A 22,834-nucleotide genomic window follows, 5' to 3' on the forward strand; every position below is an offset into this window, starting at 1 on the left:
GAAAAAAAAAATCTAGTATCTACTATCATATCATCTCAAGTAATCTTTTTCAAAATTCTATATATTATTTCAGTTGCTTCTCGTACCAATTCCAAGAATGTGTGCATTGGCTTTATAAGCAGAAAGAGAAAATCTAAGACAACTCTGTTTTAAGAAAAGCTTTTGGCTCAAGCCTGTAATCCCAGCACTTTGGGAGGCTGAGACGGGCGGATTACGAGGTCAGGAGATCGAGACCATCCTGGCTAACACGGTGAAACCCCGCCTCTACTAAAAAATACAAAAAACTAGCCGGGCAAGGTGGCGGGCGCCTGTAGTCCCAGCTACTCGGGAGGCTGAGAAAGGAGAATGGAGTAAACCCGGGAGGCGGAGCTTGCAGTGAGCTGAGATCCGGCCACTGCACTCCAGCCTGGGCGACAGAGCGAGACTCCGTCTCCAGGAAAAAAAAAAAAAAAAAGAAAAGCTTTATTTCCATTCAAGATCTGGTATGCTCCTTAGGTATTTATTTATTATAGTGAGAATAATTGAACTGATTGGGATTCTTTTTCCTCATTTAAGAAATATGTAGAATGAGAATCTTCCTGTACAAACCCTGGCTGACTGGATTCAGGAAACCTGCTCTCAGACCTCATCTTATCATTCTGCTGTGGCCTGAAGATATCATTGAATTACTCTGGTGATTCTAGGTAGATAGCAATGCTAGGCATTCATGTCTGAAGATTCGTTTCTTTGCAGCAATGAATTTCAGAAGAGTTTCGTGTCTTCTTGGCATCATAAGTATATAAAGTTAAGTATTTACTAAAACTTGTATGTCACAGTTTAAAAATTATTATTCTCTGTGAAGTAAATTTGTTTGGGTATAGTACATATATAAGCTTCACATTCCTGCTTAAATAACTGAAAATGTTTATGTTACCTTCCTCACTACATCGCCAGTAGAACTGGACTGCAGAACACCAAGTAAAACATGCCCAAAAGACAGACCCAATATTCTCATTATTTCTGTGTGTTTGTCAGTGAATTTAAAACTGGAGGTATCTGATCTTCTGTTTCTTTATTACCACTTTAAATGAAGAGTTCCTCCATTTCCAGGTTGGAGGAATCATTGAATTTTCCTTCATCTCCTCCATGCTGCTGCCCACTTCTCACAGAAGGTGGAAGACCAGCCCTTAGATTGGCTTAACTGCTGACTGCTCTGTGAGAGGCCTCCTGGAAGACTGGTGTCAGACTCAGGTAGGAATCCATCTACTGCCATGTGCAAGAAAAGAAAACTACCTTTTAATATGCTCAAATGCTAATGCAGAGGAATAGAGAGGGAAAAAGGAAGAAAGTTTGTTTTAAATTTACTATGAATAGATGTAAACCTGACTAGCTGGTGTGAACCAGCTACACTCAAACAGTGTTCTAAATAAGGAGTGAAATGGTGCAACAACTAATATTCTGGAAGGCCATATTTAAATCCAGTGTACAGATATTTCAAGTTTTCATGTCCCTCTATGCTTATCTGTTTGGATATGAAAAAGAAATGAATTGACATCATTTTTGCCTACTGCTTTTTATTGGACTATGTTTTTTAAAATTATGATAATTGAAAGCTAAGCAAATTTATATAATCGTGAAGTGCATTTTTTCTTTTTTTTGAGACGGAGTCTCGCTCTGTTGCCCAGGCTGGAGTGCAGTGGCATATCTCGACTCACTACAACCTCCGCTTCCTGGATTCAAGCAATTGTCCTGCCTCAGCCTCCCAAGTAGCTGAGACTACAAGCGCCTGCCACCATGCCTGGCTAATTTTTTGTATTTTTAGTAGAGACAGGGTTTCACCATGTTGGCCAGGTTGGTCTCGAACTCCTGACCTCATGATCTGCCCACCTCAGGCTCCCAAGAGGTAATATTTTTAAAAGAGATGGAAAGATGTCATGTAGAGCAGCAACATATTCTAAAAAGATTGAGAAACAAATAAAAGAATGATCAAGCTAGCTAAGGCAAGCCTGCAACATTGGTCTTAGAATAGAGAAGATCACAAGAGATGAGTTGATTCCTACCTTGTCACTGTCTAGCTGTAAGCATTTGATCAAGTCATTTAACTTTTAGATCATCACTGTCCAATCAAATGTAATTCAAGTCACAAATGTCTTTTTAGATTTTTAGTGGCTCCATTAAAAAATGGGTAAAGTTAATTTAAAAATATAATTTAGTTAACCCAAAATATACAAAATATTATCATGTTGACTTACAATCAATTTAAAAATTATTTATGAGATATTTTACATTTTTCATATTAAATTTTCAAAACCCAGTGAGTATTTTACACTTACAGCACATCTTTATTTGGACTAACCACATTTCAGGTGCTCAGTAGCCACATGTAGCTCATGACCACTGCAATGGACAATGCCATTTTAGACTCTCAGTTCCACACCCGTAAAATAATGGAGTTGAATAGACTATCTCCTTCATGCCTAAGAAGATTTAATTCTGTGGTGCTGCTTTTGCATAAAATTGACTTATATGCAGTAACTTCAAGCAGGGACCAGATGCATCTATCTTCTAATATAAAACCAAATATGTTGTGTAAACATGCCAAGATGCAGTTTTCACATGGAAAATGATTTAATCCCTTTCTCAAAAAGTTTCCATTAAGACTTAAGTGAAATTGCATATATCAAAGCACCTAACATGATAAATGCTCTCTCTCTCATATATATATGTGTGTGTATATATACATATATATGTATACATATATACACACACATACACACAGAGATATATATACAGATATATAGTACATGCACAGACACACATTTGTATATGTGTGTATGTGTGTGTGTGTGTGTGTATTCTATATAGATTAAAGCATACTAAGTATGAAGGCCAAGAGAATGGAGATGTCTTTGTGGTGGGACAAATCTATAAATATAGAACATGGCATTTATTAAACCTGTCAGTTCACAAAAACTGACATCTATCATTGGTTGCCCTGCCTTCTTCTTCTGGTAACAGAAGAAACCTGAATTTATCTTTCTTTCTTTAATGGTAATCTAGGTATTTTATCTGACTTCCCCTAAACAAGGAGTGCTACATGATCCAGTCTTGACCACCTGTATCTAGAATTTGAGTTTGAGACAGAGAGGTCCCAGGAAAGCATGGTTGGAGGGAACTCATCCCGATGGGCCATTCCAGAAGAGACTGTCTATTTCCTCTCACTGCCCATTTATTTGAACCATCACAGGATGCTGTCCTTCTGAGGTCTTGTTACTCAGCTTTTCCTTTGATTCTGCAAGATTCTCTGTAGCTTTCATGTAAATTTCTCCTTAATACTGACACAGTCAGTTTCCGCCAAACACCCTGATTGGGCCATGTGAAAAAAATTATACTTCCAGTTTCCATGAACCATCCTCATCTGCCCACATCTCCAGTCCTAACATCTCTGCCAACATTTTGGACAGGCTCTTTCCATCTAAATGTAAGATTAAACAGTAACTCACATTTAACTTAATTTCTGCAGCAGGTTTTCTGATCTTCTACATTACAGTGTACAAAACACTAGCCACTAGGCGTATGTATCTATTTACATTAAAATAAACTAAAATGAAATTCAGTTTCTTATTTGCACTAGCCAAATTTCAAGTGCTCAATAGCTACATGTGGCTAGTGGATGTTGTATTGGACAACGCAGAAAAAGAACATTTCCATCATCTCAGAAGTTCTATTTGACAGCAGTAGTCCTAAGGAATTTCCAAACACTTCTTCAAAACACTCATTAAAATTTGAGATAATTCCTGACAAAAGTTATTGAGTAAAAGTGAAATGAAGGGTACCGGTAAGAAAAAAGAATTGTAATTTGAAGGATGGAGGGTAAATACGCCTTCCGTAAGAATAAAACAAACAAAGAAACTGAATTAAAGAAATAATTACATGGAAGACAACTATAGTACTTTGGAAAAGAGTGTATGTAGAAATTAGCAGACATTCAGTATCTTAATTTTTCCTTTGGGGATTAGGAGCTCCTTTTCTAAAATCCTGTTCCTTTTAAGACATTGAGTTATTAAAATTCAGATCTTAGTTTTCTAAGTAATTTAATGACTCTAGTCATTCTCACACATTTTGCAGATAAGAGAGTTTTCTGGAGAGCATTGTCACTTACTGGGTTACACAGATCAATTATCTGCAGAAACAGCACCAGAACAACACATGCTCCTGAAGTCTCAATCTAAACAGTTCTTCTCGATTGGACAAGTTATAAGAACAATTTCTGTAGCATTATCTTAACTAAAGATATTCAGATTAGAGCTTTTATTAACTCAGTCTTTCTCATCTCCTGTGAAACAGGCAATTATGCAACTTCCATGTCACATGTACTAGGGCTGAACATGGATATATCTGGGTTTTTCTAAGGGCCTGGAAAAGGGAAATCATTTCCCTGGATTCATATTACTATAACTGACACACTCGCCTGTCTAAATCTCATCCTCTGAAACTTGCAAATCCTCATTTTCTTTCCCAAGTAGCTTGGAAAATTAAGTCATCCTTTGCAGGGTGTTTAATTTAGGTAAGGGTCTTCAGAGCCAAAATAATGAGTGTTATATAGAAGGAAAATAAATATATTTGTAAAATTCTGTGTGGTATAGATCACAAGCTTGAAGCAGAGAGAACATTCCTACTATTAAATGAAAGGTATGTGTGAGGAAAGCAAAATTATGTGCATATAAACTTGCATTAAATTAGGTCAGTTTATAGAGAATCATATTCATGCATATGGAAAAAAAATCTGTATACTTTTGTCCTTGGGGTCTAAATGTGCCAAGTCTTGAGTTTGGGACTTACTCAGGAGAGTCTTAGATTTTACATTTCCGAAAACAGTTTAGTATTAACTCAGTCAAAGGCTTCTTGCCTGCCTGCCAAGTCTCCCTGTCTGTTACACATGTGATGGCTTCCTTCTGGAGGCTGCTGACTTCTGTCATTTGACAAATAAATTAGCAGTAGGCCATCATCAGAATGATTCTTAGATAATTAACATACATATATTTGACATTTCGTTGAGTTTATTAATCCAAAGACGTTTGTTTTTAATTTATACTTCTATCTTCAACTTTGCTTGGAATGTTTTTCAGCTATTCTTTATAATCCATTTGGAATAGTGATAGTGTTTTCACTCCCAACCTAAATCAAATTGCATGTACTTTGTCCATTCACCCTTCTTTGTCTCCCTTCCTGTTGGTCCCATTGATTCTAAAATTGACCATCAGTGTCCTTTAAGTAACCCACTCAGTCTAATACATCGTTTTACTTTCCTCTGGCTAGGTTAAGCTGGGACTCTGCACTGGGATGGTCAGCAGTGTGATGCAGTGGGAGTCATTCCCTACAGGAAACTGGAGACTTGAACTTTACGAGAGAATTTTATTACAGGGTTAATTCACTTTCTCAAGATTGATAGAACCAAACTTAATTCTATTATTTTCATTTAGGTCTGCTGATTCTATGTATTATCTCTTCAGAATAGAGGTAAAAAAAGAATGACTATTAAAGTCATCCTAAAAAAAAAAACCCAAATAAAAACTTATGCATTTAAATTTAAAACTCATACATATTTCTTTTATTTGCCTATAAGCATGTTTTTCCTCCAACAAGTGCAGATATTTATATTCCTAGGCCACAAAAATAGGTTTGAGGTATCTCATAATAAGCTACCTTAACATCTGGTATTTAGTCTGACATATCAATCTCTCCGTTTTGTATAAATGAAGCTTCGGCAAGTCCTTGAAACACACTTGATATCTCAGAGTGGTAGAGAGTGGTGGTTCAAAGTCCAGAATAGTGGTTCGGATTGTTTAGATTCTAATACTAATTGTTACTTAGCCTTTCTGCTTTAGTTTCCTCATGTGTAAAATAGAAATAATATTAGTACATGCCTTATAGAGATGTTATAAGATTTGAAAAAGAAAACATAGAGATCAAGTTTTGGAAAGTTAAATATTTTTTCATTATAAACTTAATGATTTATTGTGATAAGTGAGAAGTCTATCATGCTTTGTTAGCGTTGTCTAGTTGCCTAAAGTAATTAATGAAAATCTTTTCTTTTTGTCTTCCTACAATCAAAAGAGCTAGAAGCAAGCAGAGCCACGCTAATATTGAATCTGGGAAGCCTAGAAAGCTGGGAGTTAATTTACAATTAATGTTTTACCTTGCTAAATACAAGAAGGTGAATCATGCACTCACCAAGGAGTGTTCCTAGGAGTTCAAACACATATGATTGAACCAAATTCAATCCTTATCTGAATATTACTTAGGGTCCTAGCTAAGCAGCCAAATCAAATGCCCAGATAAAGGTGGTTTAAAAGACAGATGTTTCTTACTTTTTTCCACAGTATTTCAATCCTAAGTAATCCAGGTAGGATATGGTAACACTATTCAGCTCTCACTACCACAAACACATACTAACTGCCAAGAAGATGAGAAAAAGACAAGGGAAGATACAGCTATCCTCTTTCAAGTCATAAACTGAACATCGAATTTGTTCTATCTATTAAGATACCATTGACCTTTACCTGGCCACACCTGTCTGCAAATGAGATTGGGAAATGTCTTTAACTGGGTGGTCATGCTAAACCCACCACATTCTAGCTAAAATTTAGGGGTTTTGTTACTAAAGGTGGAAAAATTAAAGAAGAATGTATAGGTATGGACAATTAGCAGTATCTTATATAGTCCACACTTCTTATATATATTTTCAGTTTTTTCAGAGGTAGAACCACTCACTCCTCCCTAAAAGAGTCAAAATTCTATGTAGTTATGACCTTCAGCTCAAGACCCAAGGTCTTTGGGTTGTATGAACTACTTTTCTTTAGTTCTGAGTGTGTTCCTTCATTATCTTGCAAACCTATAAACTAAAATGTAACTGTTTTTGCTTCTCTCTCAACCCTCATCACATTCAATATACAATGGTGGAGAGAAGAGTGTGTGCACAGAATATCTGCAATAAAAACTGCTTTTTGGGAGAAGGTAGGAATGGGAAATACACAGTCGTTACTCTTCGTAACAACTTATTAAATCTTGCTGTGAAAATACTGTGAACATTCTTAGTCTTGTCATGAATAAGTTCCTGGATTAGTGTATCTAGTAATGGTTAGTTTGCTTTCGGGTTTGTTTTCTTTTATGGTCCAGGGCTTTTCCTCTTGGAGTTTCTCCCTTGTATTTTGTTCTCCATGGCCACTTCTGAAATGGGCATTGAAAAGAACTCCCTTTTTGAGGGTTGTGCAGCTCTGGGTTTGCTTTAAGTGTCAAACAGCTACAGGCTTTGAAGCTCATGCTTGTGATGTCTGCAACAGTAAAATACTCTTAATAACCTGGTAGACCTCTGGTCTACTTACTTTCAGTCAATTATTATGTGCCAGAAACAATAGTAAAAGATATAATGTAAATATACATTTACTTTATACTTGATAATTTTGCTCCTTTATTTCCTAGCCTAAATGATCTGTTCATCTCTCTGTTTTTCAACTTAGTAAAGGATCAATGGAATCCTATTAAAATAATGAGCTTGCAATGATGTCTCTGATGGAATGCCCAGGATGCAGAACCAAAGATAAGTATTCATGTGAAAATGCTTCATTAGTACATGTTATCTAGGAAAAGCAACAAAGGAGTAGGAAAGTGGACTAAGGTGTTAAGAAAGTCAAGAAAGCTAGTGAAAGGTAACATCGCCTCAAACAGCCAGGGGAGCTTTGGAGATGATGTAGTGGTATAAACCACATTTTTAATGTTGTTTTAATCAAGTCACGAGGGAGCTGGAGTATTTATACTCCTATATCTACTGGTCATTGTTTAGGGGCTGCCCCAGGGTAAATAAAGACATTTATTTTTGCCAGTAATTCTGGCTTTCCCAGTTTGAGGCAAAGCAGTGCCAGTAGGTCAAGTGCAGTCTGCCAAAAAAGAGATGCAGGTATTGGCTGAAGGAAGAGAAAGCAGTTCAGAAGTTGATGTGAACTGAAATTGTAAAGAGATTACAGTGAGCAGTGGCAGAGTACTGATGGAGTCTGCTTGGGATGGGGAGACAAAATTCTTAATTTGATAATTTTTAATGGGAGGTACTGGGTAGGGGCACAGGCTCATATACTCGTTGGATTGCCTCGCCAGAGGCACCTCTTATCCTTAGCGTGTGTTAAACTTTTGTCTCTTTATCAATTTAATTTTTCAAAATAGAAACTACAAAAATTAGGTAACCAACACCATCATTTTGAGTTTTCCAACCCATTTCACTAGAGATACAAAATTTGTCTGAGTTCCAAGACATCACAGATGACAATTTGACCAAAAAATTAAATCACAAGGTCACAGCTTTCCAGACAGCAATGATCTGTCAACACTGTCTATCAACCAGCTACTAAGCCAAAGCCATTTAAGTTCTCTTATAGCATCTCCTCACCTCTAAATATCAAATTCTAGACTATTTCTGATATAAGATCACATGTAGAAATGAAGGCCAAATTAACAGTGTTTTAAAAGATGGATAAATGAAGGATTTGTCTTAATCTAACACAATCTTTTTTTATTGCATTGAATTAGGGTTCATAAAAGCTAGATGTGATATATGGGCCTGAATTCAGTACTAGTCTTAATTAACAAACTGTAGAGAACATTTTTGGAATAATTGGGAATACTTGAATACAGTTGATTAAATGAAATTAAAATTTTCTTTAAGGAATGGAGATGATTTCTGACAAAATCAGGTTGCAAAGACATGTTAAAATGTATTTATATGAGAAAAAATCTGGAAATATACGAATCATTACTTTATAGTGGTTATCCTAAGTTGTGAAAGTATGTTGTTTCTATTTAGTTTTGATTGTCTGGAAGCCTAAACTTTCTACATTATACTTATGTTGTATAATGTACATTATATATACAATGAGCTACTTAAGGATTTCTGTTTTGTGTTATATATAGATAAACACAAAATTTAGGAAATACTATGCCATAAATTTGACAAAAGTTTACTGTATTTATTATTTTAAAGTGATTGGAAGTCAACATGAAAGCAAATAATCTTATTTTTAAATAGACAATAAAAAATATTCGATAGTACAATTTTAAAAAGATTTAACCTTTCCTCCCTCCTACAAAACATTATTTACCTCTATAAAGATACTTAAAATTTTCATATCCTTTGACACAGCAGTTCCACTTTGAGATATTTACTTTGAGAAAGTTATCAAAGGTGAAGTGGAAAACTTTTACATAAGGATATTTACAGCAGTGATATTTATAACAGCATTATGTTAATAAAAACCTAATTTGCTACTACATGGGTTTTGTTAGATAAATGTATCCCTGTACTATGCAAATATTAAGTTTTTTAAGAAAGTAATTTTTATTTTTAATTTTCAAATTAAATGTTAATATTTATGTGTTCCTCAAATTATTAAAATATAATACAGTGTAAAGGTTCCCACTTGCCCCATCCCCTGTAAGCCCAGATCCCAAATGCCTCATGCCCCCACCCCCCACCCCAAGCCTACATGTACTTTCCTTCCAGAGTTTTTGGAATGCATATTCAAACACACAAGCACAGATTTCTATTTTTCTTCTTTTTATACACAATATGTGGGATACTATTAACCTTATTTTACACGGTGCTTTTATTGCTTAATAATATATCTTTAAGTTTTTTCCACATTGTGTGTAATGAGTCCTTATTTTTTATCATTTTACAGATCATAATTCCATTGTATATTTACCCAGACTTGTATTAATACACATTGAGTTTATTTTTATCTTTTAACATTACATCTGCCCAAATAAACTTGCATATACACAATTTTGTACCTGGGTAAATCTATCTGTAGAATAATTCACTAGAAATGTGATTGTTGGGTAAAGACAATAAGCCTTTGAAATGTTAGTTGATATTGCCAAGTTGCCTTCTACAGGGATTCTATCAACTTACCCTTCCATCAACAGTGTATGAGAGTGTTTTTCTCTATAGAGTCACTACCAGAGTGTACTGTGAAACTCCTGGATTTCTACTAATTCTGTAAGTGAAAATGATATCTCAGTGTATCGATTATCTATTGCTAGATGACAATAGCCCCTCTCCAAGTACTGACATAAAATAACCATAATTTATTTTTTCTCACCATTCTGTATGTTGGTCGAGCTATCCTTCTGCTGGTTTTCCCTAGGTTTACTCATTTGGCTACATTAGGTTGATGGGATAACTGGGAAAGCTGGTCATGTCTCTTCATGCAGTCTTCCGTCTTCAAGGCCACACTGGGCATTCTTACAGGGTAGCAGCAGAATTCCAGGAGGCAAACCCCAGCATGTAGCCTTGCATCACATTTTCTGATTTCCCAGTGACAGGGCAAATCACAGGACCCAGCCCAGAGTCAAAGTGGAGGGGATCTCAGAGGAGCATTACTAACTGGAGGCATGATTCCCTTGAGGTCATTTTGATAACTGTAAACCACATTCAGTGCAGGCTTCATTTGCATTTCTTTCATTATTAATGAGTTTGAGAAATTTGAACATCTCTCATGTTTAGCAGCATTTGGCATTTTGTTTTCTATGAAATGTCTATTATGTCTTTAGTCAATTCTAATTAATTATTTATAGCTTTACTGATCTTTGTCTTCTAGACTTTCAGGAATTCTCTCTATATTAGGGATATCATCTATTTTTGTATGACATGATTACAGATATTTTAATTTTTCCATAGACACAATGGCTTCTTTTTAATAAAAATTCTAGCCTAAGATGATACACACACACACACATCTCCTCTGTGTGTATATATAAATATATAACATGTAACATACATATAAATATGATATATATATAATAAATTCATGTACTACATAATGATGTTTTGGTCAGGGATAAACTGCATATACAATGGTGTTTGCATAAAATTATAATACCATATTTTTACTGTACCTTTCCTATACTTCTATGTGTTTAGATAAACAAATACCATTGTATCACAATTGCCTACAGTATTCAGTATAGTAACATGGCTGTATAAGTTTGTAGTCTAGGAGCAATAGGTTATGCCATATAAGCTGTGTGTAGTAGGCCTTACCATCTAGGTTTGTGTAAGTACACTCTGATGTTGACACAATGGAAAAATCACCTAATGGCACATTTCTCAGAACACATCCCCATCATTAAGCAACACATGAATATATAAACTTATATATTTGAAATGAATGACACTAATTCTGTGAGGGATGGGAGAGAAAAATTAGAATTATTTTATTATAAGACAGTCATACTTCCTGTGAAGTGGTATAATGTTATTTGAAAATCGACTTGAATTAGTTGTAAATGTATATTGCAAACTAAAGTAACACTAAAAAAGTAAAAAAAAAAAAAAAAGTACAACTCATATACTAAGAAAGGAGACAAAATAGTAGCATATATAATGCTTAATTGAAACCACAAAGGGATAGAAAGAGTAGAAGACAAAAATAGGAACAGAAAAAGGGGAACAAAATAGTAACAAATATGGAAGATATAAATCTTAATATAACATTAATCACTGTGAACACCAATTCTCTAAATGTACCAATTCTAGAAATGTTAAGAGTGGATCAAAAAACAAGACTCAATTATATGATGTCTTCAAAAAAAAAAAAAAACCCACTGAATATATAAAGACATATAAATGATAAGTAAATGAATAGAGGTAAGTGTACGATGCTAACACTAATCAAGGAAAAGCAGGAGTAGCTATACTAATTTCAGAGAGGGCAGACTTCAGAGTAAGGAAGTTATCAGGGATAAAGAATATTACTTAATTATAAAAGGATTAATTCTTCAAAAAGACAGCAATTGTCAATGAGTAGGTGATTAACAACAGAACATCAAAATATATGAGGCAAAAACTGATAGGACTACAAGGAAAATTGGATGAGTCTGCTATTATAGTTGGAGACTTCAATACCCAGTTAACAGAAATGGACAGATTCAGAGGGCAGAAGGCAGTAAGGACTTAGGTGAACTCAATATCATCAATCAACTGGATATAATGAATAGCTCTAGAGTGCTTCTTCCAGTAACAGCAGAATAAACAATCTTCTCAAGCTCACATGGAACATTCACCAGGTAAGATTACATTTTGGAATATAAAACACATCTTAACAAATTTAAAAGAATAGAAGCTATACAGTGTCTTCTGTCAGACCTTAATGAAATTAAGCTAGAAATCAGTAACAGAAGGACAGCTGAAAAATCCCAAAACATTTGAAGATTTAACAATGCACTTTTAAAAAACACATTGATCAAAGAAGACATCTCAGGAGAAATTGTAAAAAATTGAACTAAATACAAATGAAAACATAATTTATCAAAATTTGGGAAATGCAGTGAATGCAGTAATTAGTGGGGAATTTATAGCATTGACTTCATACAGTACTCCTCCCTTATCTGCAGTTTTGCTTTCTACAGCTTCAGTTACATGCAGTTAACCGGGGTTGGAAAATATTAAATGAGCAATTTCAGGAATAAAAAATTCATAAGGTTTAAATTGTACACTATTCTGATTAGTGGGATGAAGTAGTGAACCATCCTGCTCTGTCATACCTGGAACATGAATTTTTATTTGCCCAGCATACCCAGGCTGTATATACTACTTGCCTGTTAGTCACATAGTGTCTTGGTTGTCATATCAACTGCCAGGGTACCACAGGGCTTGTGTTCAAGTAACCCTTATCTTACTTAATAATGGCCCCAAAGCACAAGAGTAGTAAAGCTGGCAGTTTGAATATGCCACGGAGAAGCCTTAAAAGTGACCCTCTTAAGTGAAAAGGTGAAAGCTCTTGACTGAATAAAGAAAAAAAAATGTATGCTGAGGTTGCTGAAATTTACAGTAAAAACAAATCTTTTATCTGTGAAATTGTGAAGTAGGAAAAATAAATTTGTGCATATTATATACAGGTTGATGATCTCTTATCTGAAACACTTAGGACCAGAAGTTTTTTGGATTTCAATTTTTTTTAAGAATATTTGCAGAATAGATACTGGTTGAGCATCCCTAGTCTGAATATCCAAAATCCAGAATGCTCCAATAGTCATTTCCTTTCATGTCAGTGCTCAAAAGATTTCATATTTTGGAGCATTCGGGATTTTTGATTTTTAGATTAGGGACACTCAGCCTATGTAGCGTTTGGCACTTTTCATGGTTTCAGGCATCCTCTCAAGGTTTTGGAATGCATCCTCTGCAGATTAGGTGGGACTATTGAAAGTCTCAGGATACAAAATCAATGTGCAAAAATCGCAAGCATTCCCATACACCAATAATAGACAAACAGAGAACCAAATCATGAGTGAACTCCCATTCACAATTGCTACAAAGAGAATAAAATACCTAGGAATACAACTTACAAGCGATGTGAAGTATGTCTTCAAGGAGAACTACAAACCACTGCTCAAGGAAATAAGAGAGGACACAACAAATGGAAGATCATTCCATGCTCATGGATAGGAAGAATCAATATCATGAAAATGGCTGTACTGCCCAAAGTAATTTATAGATTTAATGCTATGCCCATGAAGCTAACATTGGTTTTCTTCACAGAATTAGAAAAAAAAATTACTTTAAATTTCGTATAGAAACAAAAAAGAGCCTGTATAGCCAAGACAATTCTAAGCAAAAAAGCTGGAGGCATCATGCTGCCTGACTTCAAACTATACTACAAGGCTATAGTAAAAAAAAAAAAAAAAAAACCAGCATGGTACTGGTACCAAAACAGATATATAGACCAATGTAACAGAACAGAGGCCTCAGAAATAATGCAACACATCTACAACCATCTGATGTTTGACAAAGCTGATAAAAACAAGCAATGAGGAAAGGATTCCCTATTTAATAAATGGTGTTGGGAAAACTGGCTAGCAATATGCAGAAAACTGAAACTTGACCCTTTCTTTACACCTTATACAAAAATTAACTCAAGATGGATTAAAGACTTAAACCTAAAATCATAAAAACCCTAGGAGAAAACCTAGGCAATACCATTCAGGACACAGGCATGGGCAAAGACTTCATGAGTAAAACGCCAAAAGCAATGGCAACAAAACCCAAAATAGACAAATGGGATCTAATTAAGCTAAAGAGTTTCTGCACAGCAAAAGAAACTATCATCAGCATGAACAGGCAACCTACAGAATGGGAGAAAATTTTTGGAACCTATCTATCTGACAAAGGGCTAATATCCAGAATCTACAAGGAACTTAAACAAATTTACAAGAAAAAAACAACCCCATCTACAAGTGGGTGAAGGATATGAACAGACAGTTCTCAAAAGAAGACATTTATGCAGCCAACAAACATGAAAAAAAAGCTTACCATCACTGGTCATTAGAGAAATGCAAATCAAAACCACAATGAGATACCATCTCACACCAGTTAGAATGGCAATCATTAAAAAGTCAGGGAACAACAGATGCTGGAGAGGATGTGGAGAAATTGGAATGCTTTTACACTGTTGGTGGGAGTGTAAATTAGTTCAACCATTGTGGAAGATAGTGTGGTGATTCCTCAAGGATCTAGAACCAGAAATACCATTTGACACAACAATCCCATTACTGAGTATATACCCAAAGGATTATAAATCACTGTGCTATAAAGACACATGCACACATATGTTTATTGCAGCACTATTCACAATAGCAAAGACTTGGAACCAACCCAAATGCCCATCAATGATAGACTGGATAAAGAAAATGTGGCACATATATACCATGGAATACTATGCAGCCATAAAAAAGGATGAGTTTATGTTATTCGCAGGGAGATGGATGAAGCTGGAAACCATCATTTTCAGCAAACTAGCACGGGAACAGAAAACCAAACATCACATGTTTTCCCTCATAAGTAGGAGTAGAACAATGAGAACACATGGACACAGGGAGGGGAACATCTCACAGTGGAGCCTGTGGTGGGGTCGGGGGGAGGCGGCGGTGGCAAACTAGGGGAGGGATAGCATTAGGAGAAATACTTAATGTATATGACAGGTTGGTGGGTAGTGCAAACCACCATGGCATGTGTATACCTATGTAACAGACCTGCACATTCTGCACATGTATCCCAGGACTTAAAATATAATTTAAAAAACAAAAAGAAGAAAGATCTAAAATCAATCATCTAAGTTTCCATCTTAGGAAACTAGAAAAATTGAGTCAATGAAATACAAGGTAAGTAGAATAAAATAAATAAAAGTAATTTTGAAAACAGGAAATCAGTAGGAATAATTAGTGGAAGTAAAAGCTGGCTCTTTAAACAATAAAATTGATAAGCTATTAAACATGCTGACTAAGAAAAAAAAGAAGAGAAAGCAAATGACTAATATCAGAAATGAAAGAGGAAACATCACTACAGATCCCATGAACATTAAAAGGATAAATAAGGAATATCATGAAACTTTTATATATTAATTTGGTAACTTATATGAAATAGACAAATTCCTTAAAAGACACAATCTGCCAAAACTCACTGAATTGACCCATATCTACTAAGAAAGTCAAATCAATAATTAATAGCCTTCTAACACAGAAAGCACCCAAATCAGAGGGCTCACTGGTGAACTCTACCAAACATTTAAGGAAGAAATTATAACAATTATCTACAATATCTCTCAGAATATAGAAGCAGAGGACCTGCTTGTAACTCATTCTATAAGGTCAGCATCACCCTAACAGTATGCCAGACAAAAACATTATAGTAAAAGAATATTACAGAACAACACCTCCCATGAACATAGATGTAAAAGTCCTCAACCAAATATTAGCAAGTTTAATTCAACAATGTATATAAGGAATTATGTACCACAACCAAGTAGTATTTATCCTGGGTATTCTAGGCTAGTTCAAGATTTGAAAATCAATATAATTCATCATATTACTGCTTTGTAAATTTCCCATATTGTGATTATATTTCTTTTATTTTTCTTTTTAAAACTAGAATTCAAACACATAAACACAAGCAATTTTCTTTCAATGCATTTTTCTTTAACAGTTTCTGTTTAATGTCTATTTATTTTAATTGAGTTCTCTATTTGTGACAATTATGGAAAAATAATTTTCTCATTTTTAGTAAAAACACTTCTATAATTTATGTCTACTTTTTAGTACACAGAGCCATAATCAAGCTACTTAAAAGGAAACACAGAAATCTTGACAATTGTAACTGTGGATAAAATATAAACAAAAACTCTAGTAGAGTCTTTCAAACAATTAAATTGTGCACTCAAAAATGTAATAAAACATACTGTATATAAACTATATAGATAGTAAAGGTAGTTTCCTTCATGTGTATAACCTTGAATTCATTCCAATCTGTTTTTTTAAAAGTTTGCAATGTAAGCATATACTAATCAACTTCACTTGGGGTGATAGTGTTCCCCAAGTGGACAACATTCTTAGTCAATTAATGCAAAAGAGATAAAGTCTGGACCAAGGTCAGAAGTATATGAATCTCTTTAGAGCAACCTAGGCGTAGGTAGCTGAGGAATTAATTATATTTGAATTTGAGAAAAAGACGAAGGTCAATCACTGTATCAGTTATTTAACCTCAGAGAATTATCTCCATCTCAGGTAATTCTGGAAACTCATTAAAAGACCTAGTGGATTAGTTTCTTCTCTGAAACACAGGGTAAAAATCATGGACTAACAAGCAGAAGTTATGACATGGCAAACCCGAATTAAATAAATGGTTTCTATGACGGGAACTAGAGAACTTATTTTGAAACTGCTTGGTTTTGTTAAACATAAGGAGGTGAAGGGTTTTATTTTCCTAACTGAGGAACTAGCAGATAATATTCCAGGAAGCTTTTCATGTCTTTAATAGGAGTGGATGCTGGAATCAAAACACAACTTTCCTTTCGTGAAATCTATGAACTTGAAAGGAAATGGAACATGTAGTGCTTCTTATTAAGGACACTATTTTACATTGAAACCTCAATATAATTTTATGCACATAATATATATAAAAATATTTGATTAAGTATAGATTCCTTAATCCCCATTCAAAAAGTAGAAACAGTGATATAAGAACTCCAAGATTAAACTCATATTTTAATACAGAAATAAAGCAGAAGTTTAAAAAATTTCCATATTTTTTCCAAGACAAAATTTTAAATATCTGCATAATATAGAATCAAAACCACTTCTGGTTGTAGCCCTCCCATCACATAATCTTGCTTACTGATACCTCTCTCCTCCATCACATACATTTTGGCATTTGTTACAGAATCTATCTGGTAATAACAATGCCTCATTAAGAATATGTTCTATGGAATAGACACCAAGTAGAAGATAACTATAAGCCTCCTTAGTGTTATTGACAATGTCTAGCTATAAATTTGCCACAAAAATCTGAGTGTTCCAATTGGACAAATGTCTACTCTCTAGTTTCTTTGGCAGTGACCAAAGGAGCAGGGTGAAGCAATGTAGACATGGTTTCTGGGCACCAGGGGTCATTCCTAGTGCATGGGGCTCTGTAATAGAGACATTCATACTGACAATTGCTGACTTCAGTCTTGGAAGACAAGAAAGTAAAAACGAAGATACCGTGAAATGAGCGGGGGATGAAATACACGGGCAGTGTTTATAAGGAAGCAAAAAGAACACATTAGTGAACAGATAATAAAAGGCAAAACTGCATATTTGTGTTTAGTTGCAATAATTGGAAAAGTAGGAAGGACCTTGGATGTTCTTTCTCTCTTTTTATCTTAGTGACTGCTATATGATTCTTTTTCTTCTTTCCAGTATTTGAAACATATTTTCCTATTTCCTATCTCACATCTTCTCTCTTTGGCTTCAGCCTATGTAACAACGAGTATTAGATTCATCATTTTTAAAACCTACAGTGATATTATCACATCAGACTTATCCCATTCTTATTCAAGATCTCATCATTTATTGTCAAGAACAACTAAATATATCTCATTGGCCATACTTTCCTAACTTGTTTTCTCTTCTCCTTTACCTTTAATAACTCATATCTAGCAAGGAGAACATGAAGAAATAGTCTCCTCTGCAGAAGACTTAAAATTCTGGGATTCCTGTGCTTTCTGCCAGGAATTGGGAGGTAGCTGCTGCCTGGCCTTGAAACTGCCCAGAGCCAGAAGACTCCAGTTTCTGCTAAATAAGCACTGATTTCTCAACATGTGAGTTTCAGTCCTCCTTGTATAGACACTCTTGACACCTGAATATGCACTGGTTTTCCATTATTAATTATAATCCTGGCTGTGTGTACTACTGAATCCTTGGGTTGCAGGGCTGGAGGATGATAAGCTATGATGAGGGTTACTGCCTAAGGCAGGAGAAGTCACTTAACATATAATATTTGCACTGGAATTAATGCAATAATGCTTTTCAAATTTTTTGTTTATTTTTTTGAGATAGGGTCTCACTATTGTCCTGGGCTCACGCAATCCTCCTGCCTCAGCCTCCTGAGAGGATGTGATTACAGGCACGTGTCACCATGTCTGGCTGTAGTGCTTTTTAAACAGCACAACCACAGTTATGGTGAAACTCTCATCCTGGTAAATGGTAGTTAGCCCTTAATCTTCTTTTCTGACTCAGTCATCTCTGAGACTAGCAGAAGCACAGAGTGATGAAGCTAGGCTCGCATATCTAAGGAAGTATCACCTGGGCCAGTCTGTCACTTTAAAGGTGAGAAAACTGAGCTCTAGACTTACTTAAAAAATACTCTTTGTTGCTTTCATTATTCTCAAAAGGTTGCCCCATGTACTAACTACTGGTGTTGGCTGTGTCCTTTTGTGTAAAAATGGACAAAAAAAGAACATATGCTTAGAACTATGCATTGCCTACTCCCATCATATCTGTACAAATTTACACAAAGGTATCATCAATTTTTAAAATTCTCGGTCAAGTAGTCATCATCTATAGAATATGAGTTCAATTATTTAGTGGCTATGCAAACAAAACATCAGTCAACATGATTTTGGAGAGTGTTTTTTAATGTGTTCGGTAAAGAGGAATATATCTTCACCTGTGAAGACGTCTGAAATAAAATGTTTTGGAGGTCAAAATGTTGAGTAGCATTTTATGTAAGGATTAGGTTGTAAAACCCACTCTAGATTATAATTAGATATAGTTAAGTTCACTTTGTAAATATTGTGCAAAACCCTATGAAGTGTAGCAAACACAATTTTATGCATACGTTTTTAATGCAGAGTAATGTATGGAACTCATTAAATTAGTCCCAAGGAAAATACAAAAAGAAAGGTACTGTGCCTCTGTCTGCACGTTGAAACCATTCTGACTTTAAGATAATAATTGGGCTTACTCAATTCTGTTTAATGTTAAAGTTCTATTACCTTAATACATTTTCATAAAAAAAAAAAAAAAAGACTGTCTTTGCTCCAGAATCTTCCAGGTATGCATAAAGCAACGGAGAAGCATTTCTTCTTCCATGGCTTTACATTGAGTAAGTTCTCCCCCAACACACTCATTTTTCAGTTAAAACCTTATGGTCATCTCAAATTATGGATGCAAAACGTGGATGGTCTTTAGAAACACTCAAAAAGCATATTTTGAAAATGTAGATTATTGATACCCATCCCGAGAAATTCCTGTTCACTAAAGTTCAGAATGGAGGTTGAGACCACACACATTTTAAAAAAGAAAAGTTTCCCCAATGAATCAAATCATCAGCCAGATTATAATAGCACTAATGTAGGAGATCCAGGAAATAAACGACAGGACAAATAATGCCAGATGCCTATCTGTTAAGGCTCCCAGCCTCTTAAACAGTCCCTTCTACCAAAGAGCCCTGTCAGCAGGCCTCCACTTATGCTGCCACTAAACTCCCAGGTTGTCAAAACTTGATGGGAAGAGACACATGCCTAATTAGTCCTTGACTATCTTCCAGGGCAGAAGATGACCACAACTCCAGCTCTGAACAGTAGGCTATGTGCTCATTTTATTCATCCAGTGTGTGACTAAGACACCATATTTCTATGGGGGAGAGGTGGGAAATGAAAAATTGGCAGAAAACTCTAAAATTAATTCTCTTTGAGCTGTGCAGCTCCCTGCCTGGAATACTTCACCATTCATCAGCCAACTGAAATTATTTTGATACTTCCTCTTTGGCAATGAAAACCTAGAGGAAAGGAAAGTTTTCCCTTTCCTTTTACCCATACTTCCTTTGACTAATTTTTGTTATACCAGGGAAGGGTAAACTGTCCTGACCACACACAGAAGCTGTTCTCCCAAGTTTACTGCCAGCTGTGTGCAATTTTAGGATGTTCAAATCTCTAAAAATGTAACATTTACTGATCCTACTGTCAGATCTAAGTCCCTCTGGAATGTTCAGGATGTATGTATACACCCTCTGCAGTTGGATCTTGGACCAGATGTAGGAAATAATGTACCATTCCTTTACAATACAGGGAATAGGCTCAGTCTCAGACCAAACACAAAATCAGAAACAGTTTTCTTTAGGTGCCTTTTTCTACTGTCCCAATTAGCCTAGGTCCTGTGCTGTACCCACAGTACCCACCAATCCTCTGATTCCTTCCTGGCTAGTAGCACCTTAGCAGGAGACCTTTATCAGTCACTCAGAAATCACACCTATAGGCATCAAGTTCTGTTCTATGAAGATAATGTTTGACTATGATCTACTGTGATCAATGCACTCTGAAAAAAATCAACGTGTGTTAGGTATTGTTAGCTCCTGGTGGGTTTATGCTTTAGCTCTTGTGGTTCAGTACAAGGCTCAGAGAAGGCATCCAATAAGTGTGCACTAAATGAAGAAAGAAGCATGTTTTCCTTCAAATGGGAGTCCTCTGGAAACAGTGCATTACTTCAGTGGAATAACTGGTAATTCTGGAGGTTTTCATCTGGCTCTAAATCAAATATGACTTCTCATACCTCTTATGCCTGAAATGGCTTCAAGAAAGAACTAGAACTGGAATAGAAACAATTTTCAGTAAAGTGGCAGGATATAGTCATATTTTATCTCAATATGCTATAATCTACATGAGAGAAAGTCTTTGAAAAGCAATTTCAAAGGAATTTTAGAGTGATTATTCCCAAATAATAGCTTTCGGCATTCAGCTACTTTAGAATCTATTCTTCCTTCCTGTGAACAGGCCCACATTACCTACCCAACTCTGTTTCCATGACTTACTGACAAAGTTCTCTGTAGATTACTGTTCTCTGCTCACTCTAGGCCCAATTTTATTTGACAATACACTATTTCATTTATTAACTCTCTTGCTTCCCGTCTCTGCTTGTTGAAAGTGCCTTCATTTTTCCACATGCTAGCCCTGTTCTCTTTCTAAATAAAACCCTTCCAATGGCTCTGGCCATTTCTCTGTTATTTTGTTCATCTGGCTTTGTGCTCTTCCTGTCTTCACCATGACCATCTCATATTGTTTTGTAACTATTTCAAATGCATTTTAAATTATCTAGGAAGTTGAAAAAGATTCTGTCCTAAATATTCTATGTATGATGAAAGAAATTAATTTTTAAATAAACATTTATTGAATTAAATGGCATCAAAGTAATCATTTCAACTCACCAATCTCATAGCTAAAAATGATCATTACAAAATATATTGTTTAGGGTCGCTTAGGGAGAATGGCAGAAGATCATCTATTTTTACAGTCTCTGCCACCAGGCCTGTGTGATTGGATCTTTTCCTGAGATTCCAGAAGCTCCAGAGGACAATCATGGACTCACGTCAGGACACAGAATACGTTTTCCAAGTCTGTATAGTTTACAGCCAAGGTAACTATTAGGCCAAACCGACTTACTCAAGGTTTTCTTGATGAAGACGAATTTGTATATTTCGAACATTTAAAAATCCTTTGAGAGGCCTTTTGTGAACCAGTAGAAGTGTGTCCAATTATTCAATCAATGTGGCCAAATATTACGTAGTGGCCTATTTTTGCTAGAAGATATTATCTCTTTCAAATGGACAACACACATCATTTTGGTTATTATCCTCTATAATTACTCACTCAGATGTTGGCTAATAAAAGATATCTGATCCATGAACTATTTCTATTTATTAGAAAATGAAGAGTGTTTGAGATCTGAATATTTTACACAAATGTACAAGCTCCTGTGCCAAGGATAAGCCCCCATACTTGTCCTCAGTAGAAATTGTTCACGGTTTCCATTTTCTTGAAACCGTTGTAGCCTTGGGCAGTGGAAACACTGATGACCATCAAGGCTTTTCTGACAAGAGAGAGAGTGCTTTGCATCTTCTTCCGATCTATCACAATTAGAATGGATGAATGAAAAACATCCAGCCTGCACTAGATGGGGGTTCTGTGTGACTGCAGGCTGGGAAACACTCACGGTGGCTGCTCGACTGCCCTGGACCCATCAGCTGCACTTCATTACGGGACACATTCACCTTCTTAGGAGAGTTCAGGGCTGCATGACTCTGCCATAGCAGCCTGGCTACATTGCACAGCATTGTTTGACACTTCCCTGGAATTGAGATGTCCCTCCCAGGATGTCTGAGTTCATTCTGGTTGCTATAAAAAAAAAAAAACCAAAAAATGGGCAGCTTAAAAACAATAGAAATTTATTTCTCATAGTTTCTGTAGGCTGAGAAATCCAAGATCAAGGTGCTAGTAGATTTGGTGTTTGGTAAGAATCAGTTTCCTGGTTCATATTTGGGACTTCTATCTGTGTCATCACATGGTGAAAGGGGCAAAGGAGCTCCTTTGGACCTATTTTATAATGGCACTAGTCCCATTCAGGAGGGCTCAGCTCTCATGACCTAATCAACTCTCCAAATGCCCAACCTCTTAATAACATTACCTTCTGCATTAGGTTTCAGCATAGGCATTTGCGGGGA

General features: G+C 35.6%; 1 long non-coding RNA gene across 2 annotated transcripts in view; it reads left to right on the forward strand.

Annotated features, from left to right (window-relative positions):
* Nucleotides 1-614: 614 nt before the first annotated feature.
* Nucleotides 615-22,834, forward strand: part of LOC135969616 (uncharacterized) — a 36,101-nt gene continuing 13,881 nt past the window's right edge. Inside the window, exons 1-3 of one of the 2 annotated variants that reach the window (XR_010584914.1) lie at nt 615-1,230; nt 7,500-10,027; nt 17,998-18,158. This is a non-coding gene — a long non-coding RNA (uncharacterized lncRNA). Of the gene's footprint in view, nt 1,231-6,041; nt 6,997-7,499; nt 10,028-17,997; nt 18,159-22,834 lie in introns of those variants that run through there. The other variant, XR_012430644.1, reaches the window with a different exon arrangement.

Source organism: Macaca fascicularis, chromosome 2 (genome assembly GCF_037993035.2).
Source record: "Macaca fascicularis isolate 582-1 chromosome 2, T2T-MFA8v1.1".
Lineage (NCBI taxonomy): Eukaryota > Metazoa > Chordata > Mammalia > Primates > Cercopithecidae > Macaca > Macaca fascicularis.